Raw genomic sequence first — 26,850 nt, forward strand, 5'->3', positions numbered from 1 at the left:
GAGCTGGAGATCTGATATAGCCTTGGGACAGGACTCTTGTGTACTGCTGGGTAAAAGTAAGCTGCTTTCGATCTTTACTTATTAGCAAAGAATAAGAGTCAGAGAAAACTAGAGCTTGTAGGCTGCCCATTTTTTGTTTTGTAAACAAAGTTTAATGGGACCCCAGCCAGCTCCCATTCATTTATGCATCATCTATGACTGCTTTCACCTTACGGCACCAAACTGAAAAACTGGGACAGAGACCTTACTGACCAGCCAAAATATCACCCTCAAATTAAAGATAAATAGCAATCAAACAAAGTTTTAAGTTTACTTCTAAAAGTAAATACTAAAATGTATTTATAAGCATTAAAGCCAAATACTTTTTCCTGAGACTTGAAATAATCAATAACTATTTAAGTGGACTTTTCCCCCTCAATCTTCACATTATAGTATAAAATAGCCAGAGCTGTGCTGCTTTCAACCTCTGATTAAAAAATAATAATAAATTTTAAATTAAATTAAAAAACTGTTTACAAAAATCTGTGTGTATTCTTTACATGATTGGACAAAGTTATTTGCCATATTTGATTGACAATTTGTTATTACTTCTAATGAAGCACATTTAAAAATTTTGTTTGTTTGTTTGCCTGTTCTGAAACAACTCCAATGCAAATTTCAGCACAAGTCAGGACCCTCATTTAGAATTCACTGGGCGTCACTGCTGAAATGCCATATTGACCTGAATGAAGAGAGGCTGGTCTACAGTGTAGACCCAGAGTTCTCTGTTTGTCAAGTAAACACACTCACTTCAAAATCTAGATGTGGGTGGAGAAAAGACAACAGCAAATGTTGACTCTCTGACCTTTTAATTTGTAGTGCCATTTGTAGACTATTTTTTATATTTTTGAATTCTCATTTCCCCATAATAATTTTTAATTATATAATGTTTCATAGGGTTAGAGTCTTCAATATCCATATCATCCCAGAAAGTGTTTTCTTCTCACATTTCATAGTTAAGGAAACTGAGGCTCAGAGTCAGTAAATCACCCAGCTTCACAGAGAAAAAGACTGAAGAGAACAAATATTCACCAAACACCCACTATATTATAGGAACCATCTTAAGCTGGAACACATCTTGATTTTTAGACTCCAAGTCCATTATTCTTACTAGACAGTTTATTAATTCCCATCATTATGAGCATTGGGGATGGTTACATAGCGGTGGTGACAACTTTTAAACACATAAAAATATACCAAGCACTGCACCCAAACTGAGAATAAGATAACTAGGAAGATGGGAGACACAACTATAAAACTTTATGGCAAAATAATATGTTTATATTACTACATGAAGAATAAAACTGAAGAAAAGGAAGTACTTTATAAGAGTTTATTTGTGACGTTCTGAAATACCTAACCACAGGAAGTTGTAAAGTGTCTATGGATTATTATTATGATTATTATAGTTCAAACATCTTTTGGAAATGATTCAAATACAGTCCTGCTTAAATTCAGAAGCTGTATGAAATGTTTCCCTCCTCGTTCTGTAAGCAGATAGCTTAGGAGGTCCCCAGAGCAAGAAAACCAGGAATGGCTTTCTTGACGTAAGAGAAGCCATCTTTGCCCTAAGTCATTTTGTGATCTAAGCCTGGCTACAGTGCTTTCCCTTGAATAGGTCTCAGTAATCAGTGATCTTAAGGGAAGTAAGGGCATTCAAACGCAAAGGAAAAGCAGTCAAGAAACAGTAGTTCAGCAATAAAAGAGTCCTAGTTCCTCCTCAAGGCATATGCATAACAATTTGATACAGTCTTAGAGTTCTGCAGGAACTAAAGTCCCCACCCAGGTGGAGGATGGAATGAAGATGTTGACCCTCCAGACTTCAATCTACTAAGGCTTGGACTCTGTTGACCTTTGCCCCAATTCTATGCTGAATTCTCCTCTGCTCAGGCCCCTTCATAAATATGCATACACTCATAGCTTAAAACTTCCTCAGTTTTCCTGTTGGGGAGACACTGCTTTAAGAAAGATCCCAGGTGTTTTCCTTGATTGTGGCAAGTAATAAATCCTTCCTTCTCCCACTCTTTGGCTTGGTTGTATCTTCTGGCTCGACACCCACGAAGAGACTGTTTTCGGGTAACAGTTCTATTATTCTACAATACTGTCTCTAGTAACAGGGTGTTTATTTCCCCGACTTTAACATCCTATAAATCTGTTGGGAAAGAGTTGTAATCTCAGATATGGATGTGCTTCTTGAATTATCCATCATCAAGCTCTGTGCAAATATGCAGCAGGAATAAGTATGCCTTTCTTTAGCTTCTTGCTGAGGCTGCATGGTTCCAGATTCATCGGAGTTACTAATTTGTCTGATAAACCTTTATTATACACATCCTATGTGCTAGATTTGTGAAGACTATAAAACAACTTATTAAATCCTTTCGTACATAATAGATTTTTTTTTAAAGTCTTTTTTTTTTTTTTTAATTTTTATTTATTTATTTATTTATTTATAGCTGTATTGGGTCTTCGTTTCTGTGCGAGGGCTTTCTCTAGTTGTGGCAAGCGGGGCCACTCTTCATCGCGGTGCGCAGGCCTCTCACTATCGCGGCCTCTTTTGTTGCGGAGCACAGGCTCCAGATGCGCAAGCTCAGTAATTGTGGCTCACGGGCCCAGCTGCTCCGTGGAATGTGGGATCTTCCCAGACCAGGGCTTGAACCCGTGTCCCCTGCATTGGCAGGCAGATTCTCAACCACTGCGCCACCAGGGAAGCCCTACATAATAGATTTTGAGTGGCCTAGTCAAAACCAACGCTAGTGGCACATAACCTTCATTAGAAAGGTTAGATAATATACAAAAGAAACTAAACAAGCATCCTTTTGCCATCTAGGACAGGGGTCAGCAGACTCTTTCTGTAAACCGCTGGACTGTAAATATTTTAGGCTCCGCAGGGCCTTTATGGTCTTTGTTGCAACTACTTAACTCTCCATCACAGTGCAAAAGCAGCCATAGATAATACATAAATGAATGACTGTGGCTGTGTTCCAATAAAATTTTTTATTTATGGACACTGAAACTTGAATTTCAGATAATTTTCATGTGCCACAAAATACTATTCTTTTTATTTGTTAAAAACCATTTGAAATGTAAAAACCCTTCTTAGCTTGCACACCATGCAAAAACAGGATATGGACCATAAATTGTCAATCCCTGATCAATGAAATTACTATCTATGAAAGAAAATACAGTTGTAGGTGAACATGAAGGATGCGGGCAATATAATATTAAAATAAGTATAAAACTAAATGTTAAGTATTTAAAATATTTTCATACCAAGAGTTGGAAAGATGATACAGTATTATGTGGGTTCCATATCTCGATGGAGTAGACCTACCTCTCCTTAGATGAGTAATTTCAGCAATTCGTAGGGGAAGGATCTGAATGACTGCATACAAAAAAATGAAAAATAAAGACATGATCCCTTCAGATTCATCATAGTTCTTAGCCTTATGTTGTCTGGAAGTTGAATTTCTTCCCATACAGCTCTCTATACTTGGCTTCTATTTTTTGTGGTGGTTGTTGTTGTTTTTGAAATAACTGACCTGTGTATTAATCAGGGTTTTCTGGAGAAACAGAACCAATAGAAAAAAAAAAAAAAAAAAAAATATATATATATATATATATATGCACACATATATATAATATGTGTATATATATGAGTTTTTAATAAGAAATTGGTACATGCAATTATGGAGGCTGAGGAGTCCCATGCCCTGAAGTCAGCAAGCTGGAGACCCAGGAGGGCCAGTGGTATAGTTCCAGTCCAAGTCTGAAAACCTAAGATCCAGAAGTGCCAGTGGTGGACGTCCCAGTTCTAGAGCAGAAAAAGACCAATGTTCCAGCTCAAGCAGTCAGGCAGGGAAAGTATATTCTTTCCTCCTTCACCTTTTCATTCTATTCAGGCCCTGAATAGGACTGAATGATAGCCACCTACTTAGGGGAGGTGTGATATTGTGATTTATAATAAGAAATATAGTTTCCAGTGGTGATGACCTCCCCCACAAGAACATGCCTCTTGCAAAGGACCTCCTTCATTCCTCTCCAGAAGAGGAGAAGAGGAAGCACGAGAAGAAGCACCTGGTACAGAGCCCCAGTTCCTACTTCATGGGTGTGGAATGACCAGGATGCTATAAGATCACCACCATCTTCAGCCATGCGCAAATGGTGGTTTTGTGTGTTGGCTGTTCCACTGTCCTCTGCCAGCCTACAGGAAAAAATAACAAGGTTTACAGAAGAATGCTCCTGTAGGCAGAAGCAGCACTGAAAGCACCCTGGATAAGATGAGTGGGAAACCATTCCAGTGAACACATTCTGGTTTTAAAAATTGTGTGTGTATGTGTGTGTGTGCGTGCATGTGTGTATGTGGAGGAGGGGGGCAGCTTTGTCCCCATTTCTGGCGCAGAGCTCCCAAAACCCTTGGAATTTCCTGAGTGATAAGAGAAAAGGAAGGATCTTTTAATATTTGATCTGTTGTCCTCAGTTCCTGAAGTTGCTTCAGAGCCATGAAGGTGAAATGGGTGTCCTGTTATTCATAACCACAACTGAGTTTATGTTAATGATGTGGCTTTTGGAAATCCACTAAAGATGGAGGGGAAGGTAAGGCTGGTAGCCAGGGGAGTCAACCATGTGATTAGAGGTTTGGAACTTTCAGTCCCGCCCCCTGGTCTCCTGGGAGAGGAGAGAGGCTGGAGATTTGACTTTAGTCACCAATGGCCAATGATTTAATTAATCATGTCTATGTAATGAAGCCTCCATAAAAACCCCCAAAGAAGAGGGTTCAGAGAGCTTCCTGGTTGGTGAACACCAGGATGGAGATGCAGGGAGAGTGGTGTGCCTGGAGAGGGCAGAGAAGCTCAGCCCCATTTCCCTCATTTACCTTGCCTTCTGTATCTCTTCATCTGGCTGTTGATTCACATCCTTTAATATCCTTTCTAACAAGTTGGTAATCTAGTAAGTAAAATGTCTCTCTGAGTTCTGTGAGCTGCTGTAACAAATTAATCAAACCTGAGGAAGAGGTTGTGGGAACCTCCAATCTATGGTCAGTTGGTCAGAAGCATAGGTGATAATCTGGGTTTGTGACTGGCATCCAAAGGGGGAGGGGCAGCTTGCAAGACTGAACGCTTAACCACTGAGATCGGATGCTATCTCTAGACAGTGTCAGAATCGAGTTGAATTTAGGACATCAAGGTGGTGTGGGAGCTCCTCGTCACCACCACTACCACATCGGAATTGGTACCCTTTCAGGATGGGAATCTGCTCCAGAAACACACTCACAGACACACCCAGAAATAATGCTTAACTATAGATCTTGGCGCCCCATGGCCCAGGCAAGTTGACACAAACTTACCCATTACACCTGTATTTCCAAAATTATGGAAATACACTTGTAGATAGTATGATAGAAGGTAGATAAATGGTGTATGGCAAGAAAATCTATCAGCTCTCTTAGTAAAATCAGACACTAGCCATCCAAGCTTTGGAATGGAGGGAGGACCTTCAAGTGAAGGCTGTGACTGGAGTTTGGAGTGGGCACTGGAATCCACAGGCCTGAATAGAGTCTCCAGAAATTCCCTGCACTGAACATCTCTTGTTCCCTGCCTCAAGTGTTTTTGCACATTTTTTACTCCACTGCTGTAGCAAACAGCTTCATGCAGTTAGCACCTAGCCTCAGTTGCTTTTTTTTTTAAACATTTATTTATTTATTTGGCTGCGTTGGGTCTTTGTTGCGGCATGCGGGATCTTCGTTGCAGCATGCGGGATCTTTCGTTGCGGTGTGCAGGCTCTTCGCGGGCTTCTCTCTAGTTGTGGCGTGCGGGTTTTCTCTTCTCTAGTCGTGGCGCTCAGGGTCCAGAGCAAGTGGGCTCTGTAATTTGCAGCATGTGGGCTCTCTAGTTGAGGCGCACGAGCTCAGTAGTTGTGGCGTGTGGGCTTAGTTGCCCCTCAGCACGTGGGATCTTAATTCCCCCCCACCCCTCGACCAGGGATCGAACCCGCGTCCCCTGCATTGGAAGGCTGTTTCTTTACCACTGGACCACCAGGGAAGTCCCCTCAGTTACTTTAAGTCCCATTTTTACCTTGGGGCTTCCCTGATAGCATAGGGTGAAATGTCTACAAATACCTATGTGGCATTCAAGGAAATGCAGACTGGAAGTGTGAGAGTTTTATGCCTCAGGGGACAGCCCTTGGCTGGTGTGGGACAGGAGCCAGTAGGTCCCATGCTCCTCTTCCTTCCCTTAATGGACAATTCTGAGGCTCTTCGAAAGGATCTGGTAAGATAGCATCTTTTATTGGCTTTCTCTTCTTTTTTACTCAGGCTCTGCTTTGAAGGGTGAGTAGGATACCCACAGTGTCTGCTTGGGTTATCATAACAAAATACCATCGACTAGGTGGTTTAAACAACAGAAATTAATTTTGTCATAGTTCTAGAAGCTAGAAGTCCCAGATCGAAGTCTGGTAGGGTTCGTTCCTACTGCGAGCTCTCTTCCTGGCTTGTAGATAGTCGTCTTCTTGCTATGTCCTCACATGGCCTTTCCTCGGTGTGTGTGCAGAGAGGGAGCGTCAGCTCTCTGGTGCCTCTTTTATATGGGCACTAATCCCATTGGCCCAGGCCCGACTCTGTTGACCTCATTTAAACCTAATTACCTCCCAAAGGCCCCATCTCCAAAAACCATCACACTAGGAGTTGGAGATTCAATATACGAATTTGGGAAGGACACAAACATTCAGTCCATAATACAGGATAAGACATTTACCTTTCCCTTGGGGAATCACTGTCTTATTTTTACTGGCACAGTTATCCTGGCTTCAGAGGCCACCACTCATTCTTTTTTAAATAATTAATTAATTAATTAATTTTTGGCTGTGTTGGGTGTTCACTTCTGCGCACGGGCTTTCTCTAGTTGCGTGGAGCCAGGGCTACTCTTTGTTGCGGTGTGTGGGCTTCTCACTGCAGTGGCTTCTCTTGTTGCAGAGCACCGGCTCTAGGCACGTGGGCTTCAGTAGTTGTGGCTCACGGGCTCTAAAGCGCAGGCTCAGTAGTTGTGGTGCACGGGCTTAGCTGCTCCGCAGCATGTGAGATCTTCCCGGACCAGGGTTTGAACCTGTGTTCCAGGCACTGGCAGGCGGATTCTTAACCACTGCACCACCAAGGAAGTCCACCACTCGTTCTTTAATGCTCTGATCCAAGCCTTAATTGGTAGCCATAATTAGTGAAATGAATTAATTTATTGATAACCTTGTAGGAGCTGAGTGATATTATTGTGGTTAGTTATAGAGAACATGGGCTATAAAATAAGATTTCCTCTTAGTTCTCTGAGGGCTCCAGTGGGAGCCTAGCTTAGACTTGCCGCTCTGATGACTGATACCAGATTACCCTAGATTAGGGGTTCTCAGCCCTGTCTGCACAATAGAATCATGAGGGAGAAGGGTGAAAAATACCAATGCCTTAGCTCATCTCCAGCTTCTAATTTGGTTGCTCTGGTTCAAGGATTGAAGCTTCAGTATTTTTACATTGTAATGTGCAGCCTCAGAGGTGCAGGCTACGGTCCAACCATCCTACACTGGCCTATGCAAAATTGTCCACTACCTGCTGTGAATTTTAAGGTTGAATGTGGGGCTATATTTAGCAAGAGGCCAAGCAGCAGTTAATTTAAAAAGCTCTTTGAGGGACTTCCCTGGTGGTCCAGTGGGTAAGACTCCGAGCTCCCAATGCAGGGGGCCCGGGTTCGATCCCTGGTCGGAGAACTAGATCCTACATGCATGCCATAACTGAATCCGCGTGCCGCAGCTAAACATGCCACAACGAAGATCCCGACTGCTGCAACTAAGACCTGGCACAGCCAAAATAAATAAATAAATATTTTTAGAAAACTCCTTGAATCATTAGAGAAAATAAACACTATCGTATTTAAAAACAAAACTGTACACCAATGTGCATAGCAGCATTTTTCACAATAGTCAAAGGGTGGAAACAACCCAAAGGTCCATCAGCAGATGAATGGATAAACAAACTGTGGTTTATACACACAATGGAATATTATTGAGCCTTAAAAAAGAATGAAATTCTGATACATGCTACAACATGAATGAACCTTGAAGACATTATGGTAAGTGAAATAAGCCAGATACAAAAGGACAAATATTGTATAATTCCACTTATATGAGATTGCTAGAATAGGCAAATTCATAGAGACAAAATAGATTAGAAGCTGCTAGGAATTGGTGGTCATGGGGAATGGCTAGTTGGTATTTAATGAGTACAGTTTCTGTTAGGGATGGTGGAAACGTTCTGGAAATGGATTGTGGTGATGGTTGCACAACATAGTAAATATACTTAATGCCACTGAATTGGATACTTAAAAATGATTTAAATGGTTATTTTTTTTTTTTTAATAAGAACAGAGGATTTATTTATTTATTTATTTTTATTATTTATTTTTGGCTGTGTTGGGTCTTCGTTTCTGTGCGAGGGCTTTCTCTAATTGTGGCAAGCAGGGGCCACTCTTCTTCGCGGTGCGCAGGCCTCTCACTATCGCGGCCTCTCGTTGGGAGCACAGGCTCCAGACGCGCAGGCTCAGTAATTGTGGCTCACGGGCCTAGTTGCTCCGCGGCATGTGGGATCTTCCCAGACCAGGGCTCGAACCCGTGTCCCATGCATTGGCAGGCAGATTCTCAACCACTGCACTACCAGGGAAGCCCTAAATGGTAAATTTTATATTATGTATATTTACCACAACACAAGAAGACAAAATGAGACCTCCTCTTTATAAGTGTGATGCTTCTGAATGAAAACTGAAGCTGCTCCATAGTTATGAGGGCTACCATACCACTAATAGTAAAAAGATGAATCGGCAGCATTGAAAGAGAAATCCCATTTAACGAGGGTTCTTAGAATGTTATCAACAGCCTGAAGTCACGAGAAAGTGATATCTTTGCATGACATTTTTCAGTTTTTTAAATATCAGTATGTATGTTCAAACCTCTTAAAAAAATAATGTTTTCTCTGTTTAGAATTTATTTTTCTGAAAAATTTGAAATCAAAATTAATGTTTGAAAATAAAAGTAATGACAATCTCATCAACTTAATCTGGTATCATAACTATACATTTTTAGATACAACAGTAGGAAGTATCTTTAAGTATCAGCCTTAAAGGTTATCAACCAATGATTAGCATAATGTTGGAGCAGGTGCTATAAAGGATGAAGATTATCATGCTTTTGGAATTTCTGACTCATGCTATATAGCCTGCCATAAAGAGCAGTATATAAAAGGATTTGTTCAGACCAAGGAAAATCGCATATATAGTTCTTTTAGTGACATTAAGTAGTGCTTGTAGTAAGATAATTCTAGGGCAAATGTCCTTCCTGTACATTAACTGTCACCAGCTCCCTTTTTCTTCCATGACAATTTATGCAAATTTTACTCCTTTCAAGTTCAGATAATGCCTCTTTTTCTTTGCTTGTTATTAACTTGATTAATCTGTTTCTCACACCTCCATCTCTCTCCCTCTCTCTTACTTCTCTGCCTCTCTCCCACATGAAATCTTTTTTCATGGTAACATATTCCCAGAAATTATAATGAATGTAATGAGAAAAAAAGTAACTCATGATTTCAACATTTTCTTTTGCAAACAACTCTTCGGTTACAGATCAGCAGTATGCGACTGTGAAATGCAGGTAAACAGGGCACTGGAAAGAGCTTCTTCAAGCTGTTTACCAAACTCCTCCTGCAGTTGAGAGTTTAGAGTTGAATGAGTGAATTAGGAGAAGAAACAGAAATAGTCTAAAACATTCAGGTTTATAAGACTTTTATAGAATGTCTTGGAGTCCTGCCTTCCTGTGATGAAATTCCGTTCTGCATCTCTCTCCCACATCAAGGTAACTTGTCTCAGAGCTAAGAGGCTTTTGTGAGTGACATTCTGTCTTTATTCCCGAAGGAATTTCCTGACTCCAAAATGCTTGGTTGGTCTAAATCAGGGGTCTCCTTTTCCTCAATTTACTACCCTTCCCTACCTAGTGGCTCCACTGTTCGTGCGTATAAAGGGGAGGGTTTGCACCCTGTGTTTCCTCCTCTCTTCTAACTTGACTAAGGACTTTTAGAAGCTTCCCTTTCCTTCCCTGCTTCCTTTGGACCTTGGAGAATCTTCATCCCAGTAGTTGGAGCTACATTTGGCGGGGTGGGGGGGTGGGTGGGGTGGGTGGGTATTTTCCTCTTGGTCAGAGTTGAACATCAGAATGAGTTTTCACTTGGTAGCAATGTCATCCAAGGAGCTGTATCCTATTGGTATAAGTATAGATACATGGTTGAGCCACGTTGTAGCCACATGACCCAATCATTCATTTGTTGGTTCAACGTGTATTTATATGTTTATTTACCGAGTGGCTGCTATATGCCAGGCACTGTCTTACAGGCTAGGTATAAACTAGATAAGAATCGTTGCTCTCGTGGAACTCATATTCTGGTAGAATCAGGTAAAAAATAAACAAGTAAAACATATAGGATGTTAGATGGTGATAAAAGCCAAGAAAAAATAATAACAAAGCAGAGCAGAGAGAGAGAGAGAGAGAGATTGCACAGTGTTACATAAAGCAGTGAGAGAAGGTGTCTCTGAGGAGGTAGCATCTGAATGAAGATCTGAATGAGGAGAAAAAGCAAGTCTTGCCTGTATCTGAGGGAAGAACATTCCAGGCAGAGAGTTCAACAAATGCAAAGTATCTGTGTGAGGTAGTTGTGAAGATGTGTTCCAGGAGGAGCGGGAGGACCAGTGAGGCTGGAGTGGAATAAGAAAATGGGGGGGCATCGGGGGATGGGGACAGAGAAGTTGGCCAAGTCCTGTGAGCCCTTGGAGAACATGGTGAGGACTTTGGTTCTTCTCTAAGTAACATGGAAAACTATTGGGAAGGAGGAGGTTTGGGCAGATAGTTGACATGAACTGACTTTTATTTGAAAAGGCTGATCCTGGGTACAATGTTGAGAAAAGTCTGAAGGGGGCAAGAGCAGAAATATGGAAACCAGTTAGGAGGTTCGTGCAATAATCCAAGTGAAAGATGATGGAGTTTAGCCCAAGACAAGAGCAGTGGTGATGAAAGGAAATCTAGTGGAAATATTGTGAAGAGAGTGTCGATAAGCCAACGCTTATGGATCCAATAAGGGGTGAGCAAAAAAGTGACGAGTTGTGGTGATTCAGTCTGATTGAAGTGTTCTATAACAGGGGTCCGCAACCCCTGGGCCAAGGACCAGTACCAGTCTGTGGCCTGTTAGGAGGTGAGCGGTGGGCAAGTGAGGGAAGCTTCATCTGCCACTCCCCATCGCTTGCATCACCGCTCCCCATCACTCGCATTACTGCCTGAACCATCCCCTCTGCCACATCCATGGAAAAACTGTCTTCCACAAAACCAGTCCCTGGTGCCAAAAAGGTTGAGGGCCATTGTTCTAGAAGATACTGACATCTCAGTTTGCTCCTCTCCAATTGAAATAGATACTATCAATAATGCCCATATTTACAGATGAAGTTTAGAGAGGTTAGGTAATTTGCTTAAAGTCACACAGTTTGTAAGGGAAAGAACCAAGGCTTAAACTCAGATCTATCTGATCAGAATCTATAATTCTAATCATCCCTATTTAGTAACACACCTTTTAGATAAACATAAGAACAACATTTTAGTTTAACAGCTATCTACCCTAAACATTTTTTTTAAGTAGGAGGTGTCATTGTAAAGGTATATGCAAGAGAAAGAAAGCTATACACACTGAGTTATAAAATCTGTTCCTTCTGTGTTTCGTATCATCATTCGTCAAATAAATATATAGTAAAGTTTGACCAGCTGATAGGCATAGCTTCCAAGAGCAGGAACACTCCTTACAGAAAATGGACCTGGCTGGGAGCTGACTGTAAGTAGGAGAGTGTCTTCCTTTTAGCTTAATTTGTCCAGCCTGATCAATGGTCTTTTTTTGTTTGTTTTTAATATTTATTTATTTATATATTTGGTTGTACTGGGTCTTAGTTGCAGCAGGCAGCCTCCTTAGTTGCGGCTTGCCGACTCCTTAGTTGTGGCATGTGAGCTCTTTAGTTGCAGCATGCATGTGGGATCTAGTTCCCTGACCAGGGATCGAACCCGAGCCCCCTGCATTGGGAGCGCGGAGTCTTATCCACTACGCCACAAGCCAAGTCCCTGATCGATGGTCTTTAAGGAGCTGTGCCCAGTCTGAGGAGCTTCCACTGTATTCTGAGGATTTAAATCATGAGTCACCAGGCTTGATCCACCCCACACCCTGTTCTTTGATATATTTTTGACCTCTTTTCAAGACAGTCTCCATATACAGCTCAGCCTAAGCTGATCCAGTTTGCCCTGTGTTTTGGTGTGTCCCGGCCTCAGGCCTTACTCTGATTATCAACTATTGTTTTCGTCCCTTTTCTATAGTTCAGGGAATCAGCAAACAGTTTCTCAGGTAACACTGCTCTTGATTTGTTTATATGCCTTGTGTAGTCCCCTGTTTGGATCTTTTTTTTTTGGGGGCCATGCTGCGTGGCTTGTGGGATCTTAGTTCCCCGACCAGCGATTGAACCCAGGCCCTCGGCAGTGAGAGCTCAGAGTCCTAACCACTGGACTGCGAGGGAATTCCCTTTGTGTTTGATTTTAAGTAGCCCCCCACCCAGATCTGTCCTGACCCTCTACATTTGTTTGCAAGTCAGTGGTTTAAAACTCAACATACATTTTCTATTAACACTGTACGAGATTGTTTGTCCCTCAGGCACATCTATAAAAGCAGGTGGCAGCATTTTTGAGCAAAAAAAGCATGAGCTTTAGAGGCAGGCAGACCTGATTAGTATGAGGATAAAAATGCGCAAATATTATAAAATATAATGTATTGTATGGCTCAGAAGATTCGAGTTTTCTTCTTTTATTTGTGACTCACTGCCAAACAAAATGTATACTCACAGCTTTCCCCCTACACTCCTGTCCCTGAAATAAACACATAATCCTCCCGAGGGGTTCTAGTGTTTTAAACTGTTGATAACAGTGGAAAAGTATGAAGTATGTGGAAGTTTTAAAAAACTTTTATGCAACATCCCCTTAGGCCCTAAAGTGGAAAGCCAGTGTAACATACTAGCAACAGCTGTGAAAGAGGAGGAAGCAAGATGGAAGAGACAAGAAAAAAAGGCAGGAAACATTTACTGAGCATGAACTCAGCGTGAGGGGCTGTGCTAGGCTCTTCCAGGTGTTACGTTACTTAATCATCTTGCGTTTTAAAAAGAATGAAATAATGCCATTTGCAGCAATATGGATGGACCTAGAGATTATCATACTAAGTGAAGTAAGCCAGAGAAAGACAAATATCATACGATATCACTTATATGTGGAATTAAAAAAAAAATGATACAAATGAATGCATATACAAAACAGAAACAGATTCACAGACATAGAAAACAAACTTATGGTTACCAAAGTGTAAAGGAGGGGGGAGGGATAAATTAGGAGTTTGGGATTCACATATACACACTACTGTATATAAAATAGATAAATAACAAGGACCTATTTTATAGCCCAGGGAACTCTACTCAGTATTTTGTAGTAACCTATAAGGGAAAAGAATCTGAAAAAGAATATATATATATACATATATATATGTATAACCGAACACTTTGCTGTACACCTTAAACTAACACAACATTGTAAATCAATTACACTGCAGTTAAAAAAAGATGTCTGTTCTATACAGAGAAAGACATCAGGGCTCCCAGTTGATGAATCTTGCCTAAGTTCATGCAACTAACGTGCGGTGGAGCTGGAACTTAAAGCTAACTCTGTCTGAATTCTAAGTCCATAATATTTCAATATGTTTAATACACATCAAAATGTATATAAATAGTATGTTAACATTATTATTAAAATCAGCATTTATGCACCTATGATAAGATAAGCACTGAGTCATTGCTCTCCCAAAGGGTAATTTTATATTTCAATCACAATATTTTTAAATGTCTAGGCCTAATTAATATGAGAAATTTGGGTCAAATGGTAATGGTAATTTAGTTTTGTTTTTGATAGACTTACTTTATAAGGAATTTGCAATAAAAATACCTTCCTAAATGTAGCTGTGGCATAACTTCCTCAGTTCTTTAATAGCTTCCAGATGTTTAGATAACTTTGTAAATTATCAAAGTTCTTCGCTGATTAAATAAGACTTATAATAAAGCAAGTCTTCTCTGCCCTGTTAGACCTCATGATGTTGAAAAGCTTTTTGAGATCATAACTTCAAAGTTGTTTACGTGGTTATAGTCTCATAATAAATACAGGATTATAGACATTTCTGTAAGATTATAAAGGAAATGAAATAGAAATAATGACAAAATGACTTCCCATGTTCATATCTCTTTCTTTAAATGTTTACCAATTGGCCAGCAAACTTGATATGTTGAAAAGTCTTATTGACATCAAAGGATACTTTCTGTGGTACAAAGGGTCAAGTACAGTGCCTGTCAACCCACAGACTACTCTGTAACAGAGTTAAACAGTTTACTTGAGATAATGTCAAAACAAATGACAATTTGTACAGTGGGGAGTAAAAAGTCTAGATTTGTAGGTTGGAGACATGAATACTAAAGAGTTAGTAAAAGGTGAAGAGTCATTTGGAAAAAAGGGTGGAGAAATATTAATGAGATGCTCAACTACTGTGGTTACACCCCAAATCTCAAGGAGTCTGAAAGTTAGAGAGAAGGATCTGATTTTAAAAACAAAAACAAAAACAAAAAAGGCTTGTGACTGACAGTGAGAGAGAAATTTTTTAAATTTTGATTTATTTGTTTTAAAGATATACAATATTTTGGGACTTCCCTGGTGGCCCAGTGGTTAAGAATCTGCCTGCCATTGCAGGGGACACGGCTGCGAGCCCTGGTCTGAGAAGATCCCACATGCTGCAGAGCAACTAAGCCCGTGCGTCACAACTACTGAGCCCATGTGCCACAGCTACTGAAGCCCGCACACCTAGAGCCCGTGCTCCACGACAAAAGAAGCCACAGCAATGAGAAGCCCGCACACCACAAGGAAGAGTAGCCCCTGCTCAACGTGACTAGAGAAAGCCCGTGTGCAGCAAGGAAGACCCAACACAGCCAAAAATAAATAAATAAATAAAGATAGGTAATATATTTTTTTCTGTTACAGTGCTTTTTTTTTAACATCTTTGTGGAGTATAACTGCTTTACAATGGTGTGTTAGTTTCTGCTGTATAGCAAAGTGAATCAGCTATACATATACATATATCCCCATATCTCCTCCCTCTTGCATATCTCTCCCTCCCACATTCCCTATCCCATCCCTCTAGGTGGACACAAAGCACCGAGCTGATCTCCCTGTGCTATGCGGCTGCTTCCCATTAGCTATCTATTTTACATTTGGTAGTGTATATATGTCCATGCCACTCTCTCACTTCGTCCCAGCTTACTCTTCTCCCTCCCCGTGTCCTTAAGTCCATTCTCTACGTCTGCGTCTTTATTCCTGTCCTGCCCCTAGGTTCTTCAGAACCTTTTTTTTTTTTTTAGATTCCATATATATGTGTTAGCATAAGGTATTTGTTTTTCTCTTTCTGACTTACTTCACTCTGTATGACAGTCTCTGGGTCCATCCACCTCACTACAAATAACTCAATTTCATTCCTTTTTTATGGCTGAGTAATATTCTATTGTATATATGTGCCACATCTTCCTTATCCATTCATCTGTCAATGGACACTTAGGTTGCTTCCGTGTCCTGGCTATTGTAAATAGAGCTGCAATGAACATTGTGGTACATGAAACTTTTTGAATTATGGTTTTCTCAGGGTATATGCCCAGTAGTGGGATTGCTGGGTCATATGGTAGTTCTATTTTTAGTTTTTTAAGGAAACTTCATACTGTTCTCCATAGTGGCTGTATCAATTTACATTCCCACCAACAGTGCAAGAAGGTTCCCTTTTCTCGACACCCTCTCCAGCATTTATTGTTTGTAGATTTTATGATGATGGCCATTCTGACCAGTGGGAGGTGATACCTCATTGTAGTTTTATTTGCATTTCTCTAATGATTAGTGATGTTGAGCATCCTTTCATGTGTTTGTTGGCAATCTGTATAAGGCAGATAATATTTTAAGGCTACAGAAAATAACAACAAAAAGGAAGACTTGAAATTTAAATGTGATAATACAGCAGAGATGTCACATGTAGCCATTGTCATTTCGTGTGTGAGGTGAACTGGTGCTATTATCACGCTTCTGGATGGAGCTCTGTCGCACAGCTTGATTTCTCTTTACTGATCATCACCATCCTTTCCATCTGAATTGGTGTGAGTACGAAAACCCACAGTTTTTTGTACAGAAGGATTTACAGGATAGCTCTAAACTCCTTATAGTAAACTGGCTTTTAGAGTATAGTTTAAAGAACTTTAAAGGAGGCACATACTGTAAAATATTATTGTAGTAGAAAAGTCCACCTGCTTAGAATTAACCCCATTCTATCCCAAACAATTGGTGAAATACTTCTTTAGAAGTGGTTTTCAGTTGCTTTTATTACATTGTTTTCTGGGTCTTCTTTCACATCCTTTCCCCTGGGAATTCTCTTTACTAAAATTATTCTGTGATCCAACAAAGGGACCATGCTGCCAAACTGGAAAAAAATAAACCGTTTACTTTCCTTAGCCTATATTTTTTGTCTCGATTTGTCTTCTAATCATTTTTGTTTTTTAGTTTTGGTTTTTTGATGGATAACAAGGAGATTATAGTAAGGCAAGGCTCCCCTTGCCTAGGTAAGTTCTCCCACAAGCTATGTGTCCTATATTCTGTGATTTTTAAAAAACTACTTCTCACTTTGGAACCTATATGTGATGAGGGATGTATTTCTTCAGATGAGCACATGTACACAAACATAATTATGATATTGTCCTAATTTCCTAACAAGATCAATCATATCTAATTCACATTGTTGTTATGTTGTTCAAAAAAATGAATATATACCTTGGGAATCAAGGTCATATAGGTAGAAATACATTTCTACCGTGCATTTATCTTAAAGTCAGTAATTGATATTCCTGAATACAAAGCAAAACTGCTGTTGAGAATTAAATGTTAAGTATATTTATTTAAATAAGAGGCCTAAAATTGTCTATAATTTTGAGGGACAAAAGCATATTTAATTTTGACAATCATGCTACTTTATTTTATTTATTTATTTTTTATTATTTTTTTTGGCTGCATTGGGTCTTCATTGCTGCACGCAGGCTTTCTCTAGTTGCGGCGAGCAGGGGCTACTCCTCATTGCGGTGGCTTCTCTTGTTGCGGAGCACGGGCTCTAGGCATGTGAGCTTCAGTAGTTGTGGCGCATGGGCTTAGTTGCTCCGCGGCATGTGGGATCTTCCTGGACCAGGGATCAAACCTGTGTCCCCTGCATTGGCAGGCAGATTCTTAACCACTGCTCCACCAGGGAAGTCCCCATGTTTCTTTAAAAAAATTTTTCAGAAATAAAAATAAAAGCTGGTAATTACTTAGCAGTAACATGTTGGTGTTAAGGATACAAATCAATCCTATTAAACCAAATGTTAAGGGTAGTATCTATGCTATTTTAAAACTGGTTTTAATATATTAAAAAATTTTTTTTGGAGTAGTATAGTTGATTTACAATGTTGTGTTAGTTTCGGGTGTACAGCAAAGTGAATCAGTTATACATACACATATATCCACTTTTTTTTTTTTTAGATTCTTTTCCCATATAGGCCATTACAGAGTATTGAGTAGAGTTTCCTATGCTATATAGCAGGTTCTTATTAGTTATCTATTTAATATATATGGTAGTGTGTATATTTCAGTCCAATCTCCCAATCTATCCCTCCCCCCCATCCCCTGGTTTTAATATTTTTAAGACAATTTGAAATACATTCACGGAGTGAAGAGTTATTTAATTCTTTCTGCTGTGGAGGCCTACGATAAAAGCAGAGAGACACCGCTACTTAGAGACCATATAGATACACAATTTTTTCTCAGAATATTTTAAAATTAAACTTTTAGGGACTTCCCTGGTGGTCCAGTGGTTAAGACTCCACTCTTCCAGTGCAAGGGGCATGGGTTGAATCCCTGGTCGGGGAACTAAGATCCTGAATGCCGCATGGTGCAGCCAAAAAAAAAAATTAAACTTTTAAAATTGAAGTGTAACATTCATACAGAAAAGTGCACCAATCATAAGTTTATCGCTCAATGAATTTTTGCAAGGTTAACACACCTGTGTAACCACTATCTGGATCAGGAAATAAATCTTTGCTGGTACCCCAGAAGCCCTTCTCTGTCGTTACTCCACCAGCAAGATTAAATCATCCTTAATTTCTATCACCATAGACTTATTGCTTGTTTTTGAACATTACATAAATAGAACTGCACTGTATAAATTCTTTTGTGTCTGGCTTTTTTCATTCAGCATTATATTTTTGAGGTACATCCATGTTTGCTTGTATTTGCTATAAAATTCATTTGTTTTAATTGTTGTATAATAACTGATTATATGAATATACCATAATTGTATTGTTTGTGGATATTCTGTTATTTCGGCTGTTGCAAAAAAATGCTGCTACGCACAGCTGCATACATATCTTGGTGTATTTATGTCCATATTTCTTTAGAATATATTTCTTGGAGTAAAATTTTGAAGGCATAATATATGCATATGTCCAGTTTTACTATGAACTGCCAAATAGTTTTCCAAAATGGTTTTACCAATTTGTACTCTCACCATCCTTAACATTCGGTGTTATCATTCTTTTAATTTTAGCCACTCTGATGGGTTTATAGTGGTATAACACTGTGATTTATTTATTTTTATTTTCAAAAAAAATTTATTTAGTTTATTTATTTATTTTATTTTTGGCTGTGTTGGGTCTTTGTTGCTGTGCACGGCCTTTCTCTAGTTGCAGCGAGTGGGGGCTACTCTTTGTTGGGGTGCGCGGGCTTCTCATTGTGGTGGCTTCACTTGCTGCGGAGCACGGGCTCTAGGCGCGCAGGCTTCAGTAGTTGTGGCACGTGGGCTTAGTAGCTGTGGCTCGCGGGCTCTAGAGCGCAGGCTCAGTAGTTGTGGTGCACGGGCTTAGTTGCTCTGCGGCATGTGGGATCTTCCCGGACCAGGGCTCAAACCCGTGTCCCTTGCATTGGCAGGCAGATTCTTAACCACTGCGCCAACAGGAAAGCCCGACACTGTGATTTAAATTTACATTCCCCATGTGACTAATAATGTTGAGCACCTTTTCATATATTTGTTGACCGTTTGAGTACCCTGCTTTTATGAAGTGTCCATGTCTTTTGTCCATTTTCACTGAGTTTTCTGGCTTATTTTATTGATTTGTAGGTGTTCTTTTTATTTTAGATAAGGATACTTTGTGAGATATATGAATTCCAACACTCCCACTTCGCAGCTTGCCTTTCACTCTCATCGTGATGTCTTCTGATGAGCAAACGTTCTTAATTTCTTTTTTTTTTGGCCACGCAGCATGCAGGTGGGATCTCAGTTCCTCAACCAGGGATCAAACCTGTGCCCCCTTCAGGGGGAGCATGGAGTCTTAACCACTGGACCACCAGGGAAGTCCCCCCAAATTCTTAATATTAGTGAAGTGTAGTTGATCAATCTGCTTCTTTATGGTTAGTGTTGTGTGTGTGCATGTGCACAGGGGTGTGTGTGCTAATTGTGAGACATTGTTGCCTATTCCAATATGATGAAGACATTATTTTATATTATCTTGTAGATAGAAGCTTTATCAGAAGCTTTATCGTTTTTACCATTTACACATGTCTACATTCCTGCTACAACTAACTGGCTTTTATGTATGGAGGGAAGTTTGGGTCAAGATTCATTTCTTTTCCCATGTGATTATTTGATGGACTCGATATCATTTATTTTATTTTATTTATTTATGTATTTATTTATTTATGGCTGCGTTGGGTCTTTGTTGCCACGTGCAGGCTTTCTCTAGTTGTGGCGAGCGGGGGCTACTCTTCGATACGGTGCCTGGGCTTCTCATTGCAGTGGCTTCTCTTTGTTGCGGAGCATGGGCTCTAGGCACACGAGCTTCAGTAGTTGTGGCTTGTGGGCTCTAGAGCGCAGGCTCAGTAGTTGTGGCACACGGGCTTAGTTGCTCTGCAGCGTGTGGCATCTTCCTGGACCAGGGCTCGAACTCTTGTCCCCTGCATTGGCAGGTGGATTCTTAACCACTGCGCCACCAGGGAAGTCCTCGATATCATTTATTGACAGAACCATCCTTTCTCCATTTCCCTGCAGTGGCGCCTTTCTCATGAATAAGTGACCATATATGTGTGGGACTGTTTTGGGACATTTTATTGTGTTCCAGTGGTCTATTTGTCTATCCTTCTAGGATTATCACACATCCTATAGCTTTACAATAAATCTTGATATCAAATATTGTTTAAAAAAACCCTAGATTTTGAATTAAAAGAATATTTTTAAATGAATAAAAGCAAAAATGTGACAGCAAAATGTGCAGAATATTTCAAGAGAATTTTATAGTCATATTAGAAAAGAAGTACCAAAAATCAATTATCTTAGTAAGTTTTTCAAGATTTCAGAAAAATAACAGCAAACGAAAGAAATAATGAAGATAATCTCAAGTACTAATTAGATAGAAAACACTTGAATAATGGGAAAAATCAATAATATCAAAACTTTTTCCTTAAAATAACTAATAAAACTGATAAGCCTCTAGGAAGATGAATCAAGGGAAAAAAAGAGAGAAAGCACAGTGACCTAGATCAGGAATGAAGTAAAGGACATCACTACATTTTGACATGAAAAGGGTAAAAAAGCATTATGAACAATTAATCAATAAATTTGAAAATTCAGGTGAAATTTTAAAATTCCTTGTAAAATGTTACTTACCAAAACTTTATTTAATACAAATATGAACCCATAATTAATCCTTTCCACAAAGAAAACTCTAAGCCCATACAGCTTTATCAGTGAATTATTTATACACTTAAGGAAAAAATAACTCCAATCTTTTTTTTTTTTTTTAGTATTTATTTGGCTGCGCGGGGTCTTAGTCGCGGCATGTGGGCTCTTAGTTGCAGCATGCGGGTTCTAGTTCTGTGACCAGGGATCGAACCTGGGCCTCCTGCATTGGGAGCACGGAGTCTTAGCCACCAGACCCCCAGGGAAGTCCCAATAACTCCAACCTTACACAACCTCTTTCAGAAAGTAAAAAATGAGTGTAAACTTTCCAGTTTGTTTTATAAGGTCAACATAATCTTGATATCAAAGCCTGAAAAGGATATTATTTAAAAGGAAATATTACAGTCCAATCTCTGTCATGAATGAAAATTTAAAAATTCTAGCTACAATACTAGCCAATTGAATATGGCAGTATATACAAAGGATACTACTTCACAATTAAGTTTTATTATAGGAATGCAAAGTTGGCTTAACAGGGACTTCCTTGGTGGCGCAGTGGTTAGGAATCCTCCTGCCAATGCAGGGGACATGGGTTTGATCCCTGGTCAGGGAAGATCCCACATGCCGCGAAGCAACTAAGCCTGTGCGCCACAGCTACTGAGCCTGCACTCTAGAGCCCGCAAGCCACAACTACTGAGCCCATGTGCCACAACTACTGAAGCCCGCGTGCCTAGAGCCCGTGCTCCACAAGAGAAGCCACCGCATTGAGAAGCCCGTGCACCGCAACAAAGAGTAGCCCCTGTTCGCCGCAACTAGAGAAAGCCCACGCGCAGCAATGAAGACCCAGTGCAGCCAGAAAGAAAGAAAGAAAGAGAAAGATTGGTTTAACATTTGAAAATCAATTATTATTATTATTATTTTTTTTTTTAGAAATTCACGTTCTTTTATTTATTTATTTATGACTGTGTTGAGTCTCCGTTTCTGTGTGAGGGCTTTCTCTAGTTGCGGCAAGTGGGGACCACTCTTCATCGCGGTGCGCGGGCCTCTCACCATCGTGGCCTCTCTTGTTGCGGAGCACAGGCTCCAGACGCGCAGGCTCAGTAATTGTGGCTCACGGGCCCAGTTGCTCCGTGGCATGTGGGATCTTCCCAGACCAGGGCTCGAACCCGTGTCCCCTGCATTGGCAGGCAGACTCTCAACCACTGCGCCACCAAGGAAGCCCGAAAATCAATTATTGTAATTCACATCATAATCAGAAAAAGGAAAGAAATTATTTATGATCATATAAACAGATTCAGAAAAAAATCATTTGATTAGATTCAATACCTGTTCATGATTTTAAAAAAGAAGAAGAAAATGTAAAGTCTTGGCAATTTAAGATTAGAAAGTATTTTTAATTTGATAAAGGATATTTACCAAAAAAGCTCATACATGTACTCATAGACATATGTACAAGAATATTAGTTTTATTGTAGGTATTGCTTATAGAAGCAAAAAATTTTAAGTACATACATGTCCATTGGTAAGGGACAAGTTACATACATCATAACCTAAAAATCCAGCTGCTACAATGACACAGATTAATAGGTTTCTTTCACTCTGTCTTATTTGCGTGCATATTATAGATGACTCTTTCCCTTGGGGAAGTTTTATTTTTTTCACTGTAGGTTTTGTCTCCTGCCCTTGCCCCCCGGGGTTAACTTCTGGACAACCTTGTTAGTTTTCTTTGTGGCATAAGGTTTAGAGACTACTCTTATCTTTGAAAGCCTATCCTTGTCTGTTAGCCTTTTCCAAGACATACCAAAACACTTTTTTTTAATATTAAAGCTATAACTGAAATCAACTGGGCAAGCTGTTTTCTGAGGTCAGAGTTTCTGGAGATCTGAACAGGTATCAGTGAGGAAGCAAGGGAAGCTGCTTGACCAGGTTGATAAGATTTATCAAGGCTTGTGGTTAATTTAGCTGATAGGTGTCCCACTCAGGCTATTCTCACATCTTAAATTTTAGTTCTCTGAAAAACCTCCATGTGTCTGGAATTCTCCCCATGTGTTCTTACTCCAGTCAGTGGAATGCCCAGTTTAACTTGGCAAGACAGCTTTGATTGACATCACTGAGCTCAAATGAATAGTCAGATCTTACTTATCTCAAAGTCTCATGTTTAATCCACCTTTGGAGGATTTTACTTAGTCATACTTTTTTAGTTCATCTCAATTTTTCTTACGGGAGCAGACATTTTAGAATATTAAATACTTGATATGTGTAACCCATTAGGGTGAATATATTCTCTTACAAAGGGTACATGAGGCTCTCATATGAAAAGTGCATTGTTTTTTTATATGTAATAATTTCATTAAGCCACTACTTATTTAGGTGCCATTGATCAATGGGTTACAGTTATAAGCCAAGTGCTACTCTTTTTTGGAAGGTGGTTTGCCTGTCTACTTAGCACATGGTATATCACAATGAAAATCTTTGCTCAGTTTACTGAGTTTAAATGAACTGAATTATCATGCTTTGAGGGTTTTGCTTAGCTAAGACTTTCTGGGAAAGTTATATTTAAAATAATAAATGGATAAAACACTTAAAAATCTAACACACTTATGAAAACCTGCAGTGAATCCTAACCCAAGCTCCTCTTTAAAGCCTTAATGCCTTTGCTCATGTGTTTTCTCTTAAAAGCTACCCATCCACTCTAATTTCCATGACACCCTTAATCAGAATTCATCATTCTTTTCTTTACATTACTAGTATCTTCAATTAGGACTTGAACTGTTCTGCCTGTTTTCGAGATTTACTTCAAGATCTTCCCTATTGTACTAGTCTCCTTGAGTTTTGGTTATTATACAATGACTTGGAGCATGTTACTTCTTGTTTTCTGGAAGAATTAGTCTAGCATTGCTATAATTTCAAAATAGGCTAATTGCTATTATTAAAAAAAAACTCACCTCAAAATCTCAGTGGTGCAACATAATAAAGGTTTATTCCTCACTTATTTCTTGTTCATAGTCCAGTATGGGTTATGCATGGGGATAAGGAGGGACCCTGCTCCATACATTCAGGGACCTAGGCTCTTTACATTCTAGAGGATCTATCATCTCCTAAGGCCTTGAACTTCTCCTCTGGGTCCTCTGCATCTAGCAAATAAAGAAAGAGAGATAAACAGTGTGAAGGGTCATGTGGGAGATTTTTTAATAGGAACTATGCCTGGAGACAGTTTACATCAACTCTACCCACCTTCCACTGGCCAGAACCCACTCACATGGCCACACTTAACTGCAAAGGAGGCTCAGAGATGTGGACAGTTTTGTGCCCCAGAGGAAAAGAAAATATGCCTTGTCACATAGCCTTGTCTCTGCCATCGTCTATTCTTCTGTCAGCAAATACCTGTTTTATCCTTCTTTCCACACAAAGAACATACACCTTCCCTCTACAAGGGAAACAACGCAGAGTCTCATCCTGTCATGGAACCCAGCGCAATGTACAGGATCTCTGGGAAATGTGCAGTCTTCTCCATCAGTATCAAATGTGGCTCCTTGTAATCTAACAAACTATTAACTAAAAAGCCATGGTATCTGTAGCCCTTACACCTAATACTGTAGCAGCAGAGCAAAGACAATCTGTAATCTCTTGTTCCTTGAATATTTGGTAGCTCTTATCTATAAACCACTTCACTCTAGTGCTTCCTTTTTGTGAGTTTTATTTATTATTATTTTATTATAAAATTTTTTTCTTTTTTGGAGTTTTAAAACTTCTGATTCAATTTCAGTGATGCCCATGGAAATTTCCTTTTCCTTTTCTTTTTGAGCTGGGTTTAGCAATTCACAATTTTTCTAAGAATTTTTCCCTTTCCCCTAAACTTTTAAATTTGTCTTAAAGTTAATAGTATTTTTCTGTTATCTTTTAAATTCCTTTATCTGCTTTCCTTTTCTTATTGTTATAATTGTTCACTTGTGTCATCTCACTTTTTTTCTACATTGGTCTTGCCAGAGGTGACTTATTTTATAAATATTTTCATAGAACCAAATTTTGACTGCAATGATTCTTTCTTCTGAATATTTCTTAGATCATTAATTTCCAATTTTATATTTATTATTTTTGTATGGAATATTTTCTTTTTTAAAAAAATTAATTCTGTAAGTTGGATGTTTATTAATTTTCAGCCTTCCTCTTTTTCAGTACATACATTTAAGGCCATGAATTCTTTCTGAGCACGATTTTAGCTGAATTCCATGATTGTTCTCATGATTTTGTAATTGTTTTAAGCATTCATAATTTCTATTATGTTTACTCCTTTCTCCATGAGTTATTAAGAAGTACCTTCCCCCAAATATATGGAGCTTTAAAAGTTAATTACTATTCTTTTCTTACTTAATTGCTGTGAATTATGACATATGGTATATGATATCAGTTGTATGAAACTTGAGACTTGAGTTTGAATTTGAAATCTGAGATTTATTTTATGGCCTGATATGTAATTTTCATAAGTGGTCTTTGTATGCTTGGGAAGAATGCATATTCTGCAGTTGTTGAAATTTCTGCAAATTTCTACATATGTTCGTTATATCAAGATTGTTCATTGTATTTTCAAAACCATATAATCTTACTGAGTTCTGTCTGCTTGGTCTGTCAAATATTGATAGAAGTGTCATACTCTCCCTTTATGATAGTAGTTCATTAACTTTTACCAGGAATTCCATTTATATTTGCTTTATGTATTTTGAATCTATGTTATAAGATGCATGTTACAAACTATGTTAGAAGCTATGTTACAAGTTTAACATTTTTATACCTTTCTGGTGAATTAAATTATTTTTCCATAATATTGATCCATCTTATCTCTATTAGTGCTTTTCACCTTAAAATCTATTTTATCTATTATTAATAGAGCAACATTAGCTTTCTTTTAGTTAGTATTTGCCTGGTTTACCTCTTTCAATCCTACTATAATCTTTCTCTGTCCTTAGATTTTAGGTGTTCAGATTATAGTTGGATTTTTGAAACGGTAGTCAGTTTCAGATTGAATTTAATTGGTGTAAAATGGAACTCAATGGTGTTTGTATATTGATATCAAAAATTTGTTTTACCCTTGTAGTTCATGTATACTCTAAAGTGGTAGAAACTAAGTGTAGTCTGTGTCAAGTAGTGAGGACACTTTGAGGGCAGAGATAGGAACCAATATTCCCTTTACTGGGAAGTTACCGGTTTGAAACTGTACTCTCCAGGAGGATATTCCTCTGGAAGGTGGGGTCATAGGACACATAACATATACATAACCTTAAAATCCCGATCCTTCTAAGTGTTTTCCAATAAGTAGAACACAGATGTGTACCTTGGGGGAAACCACACAAAACCAAACTGAAGATTTTCTAATACCAACCTTCTACCTCACATCTGTTTTGCATAAACTAAGGACCACCCCCTAAGGTGGTCAGTTTTCCAAATGGAGGAATTTGGTTAGAAACTGCAACATTCCAGTTCCCATCCCACTGTCTTTACTATTTCCAGTGGCTATTTTATAAACTAGCCAGTGAGGTCTGGGCTATGTGACTATCGCCAGCAAAACCCTTCTAATCCAAGGGATTCCTCTTCTAATTTTTCTTCTGGTGCTTTTATTCAACAGTCTCTTCTGCTGCTGCTGTTGTAGCTGTTGATGGGTTTTACCAGTACTTGCTGAGGCCACTTAGAAATTATGCTGCACACGTGCTGCCCCTCACTGCGTGCCCAAAGAATTTAGCTTTCGCTGCCATGTACGTCAGAAGCGTGCTGCGGTATTGGGGGGCAATTTTGCCTGTCCAGTGAAGTCCAGTGATGCTGCTTCAAGGTCGTTTTGCCGCCCCAATCCCCACATCTAATTAAGTGTGCCCTGGAAGTGCAGTGTTTCCTTTCACCTGACCAAGCCCTCCCTC

At 39.3% G+C, this 26,850-nt stretch overlaps 1 pseudogene across 1 annotated transcript; it reads left to right on the top strand.

The window, feature by feature from the left end:
- Positions 1 to 3,112: 3,112 nt before the first annotated feature.
- LOC309635347 (small ribosomal subunit protein eS27 pseudogene) lies at positions 3,113 to 10,180 on the top strand (annotated as a pseudogene). Its single transcript has one exon. The product of its transcript is annotated as a small ribosomal subunit protein eS27 pseudogene (transcript).
- The last annotated feature ends 16,670 nt before the right edge of the window (positions 10,181 to 26,850 follow it).

The sequence above is a fragment of the Balaenoptera borealis genome (assembly GCF_965194805.1).
Source record: "Balaenoptera borealis genome assembly, chromosome: 9".
Taxonomy (NCBI): domain Eukaryota; kingdom Metazoa; phylum Chordata; class Mammalia; order Artiodactyla; family Balaenopteridae; genus Balaenoptera; species Balaenoptera borealis.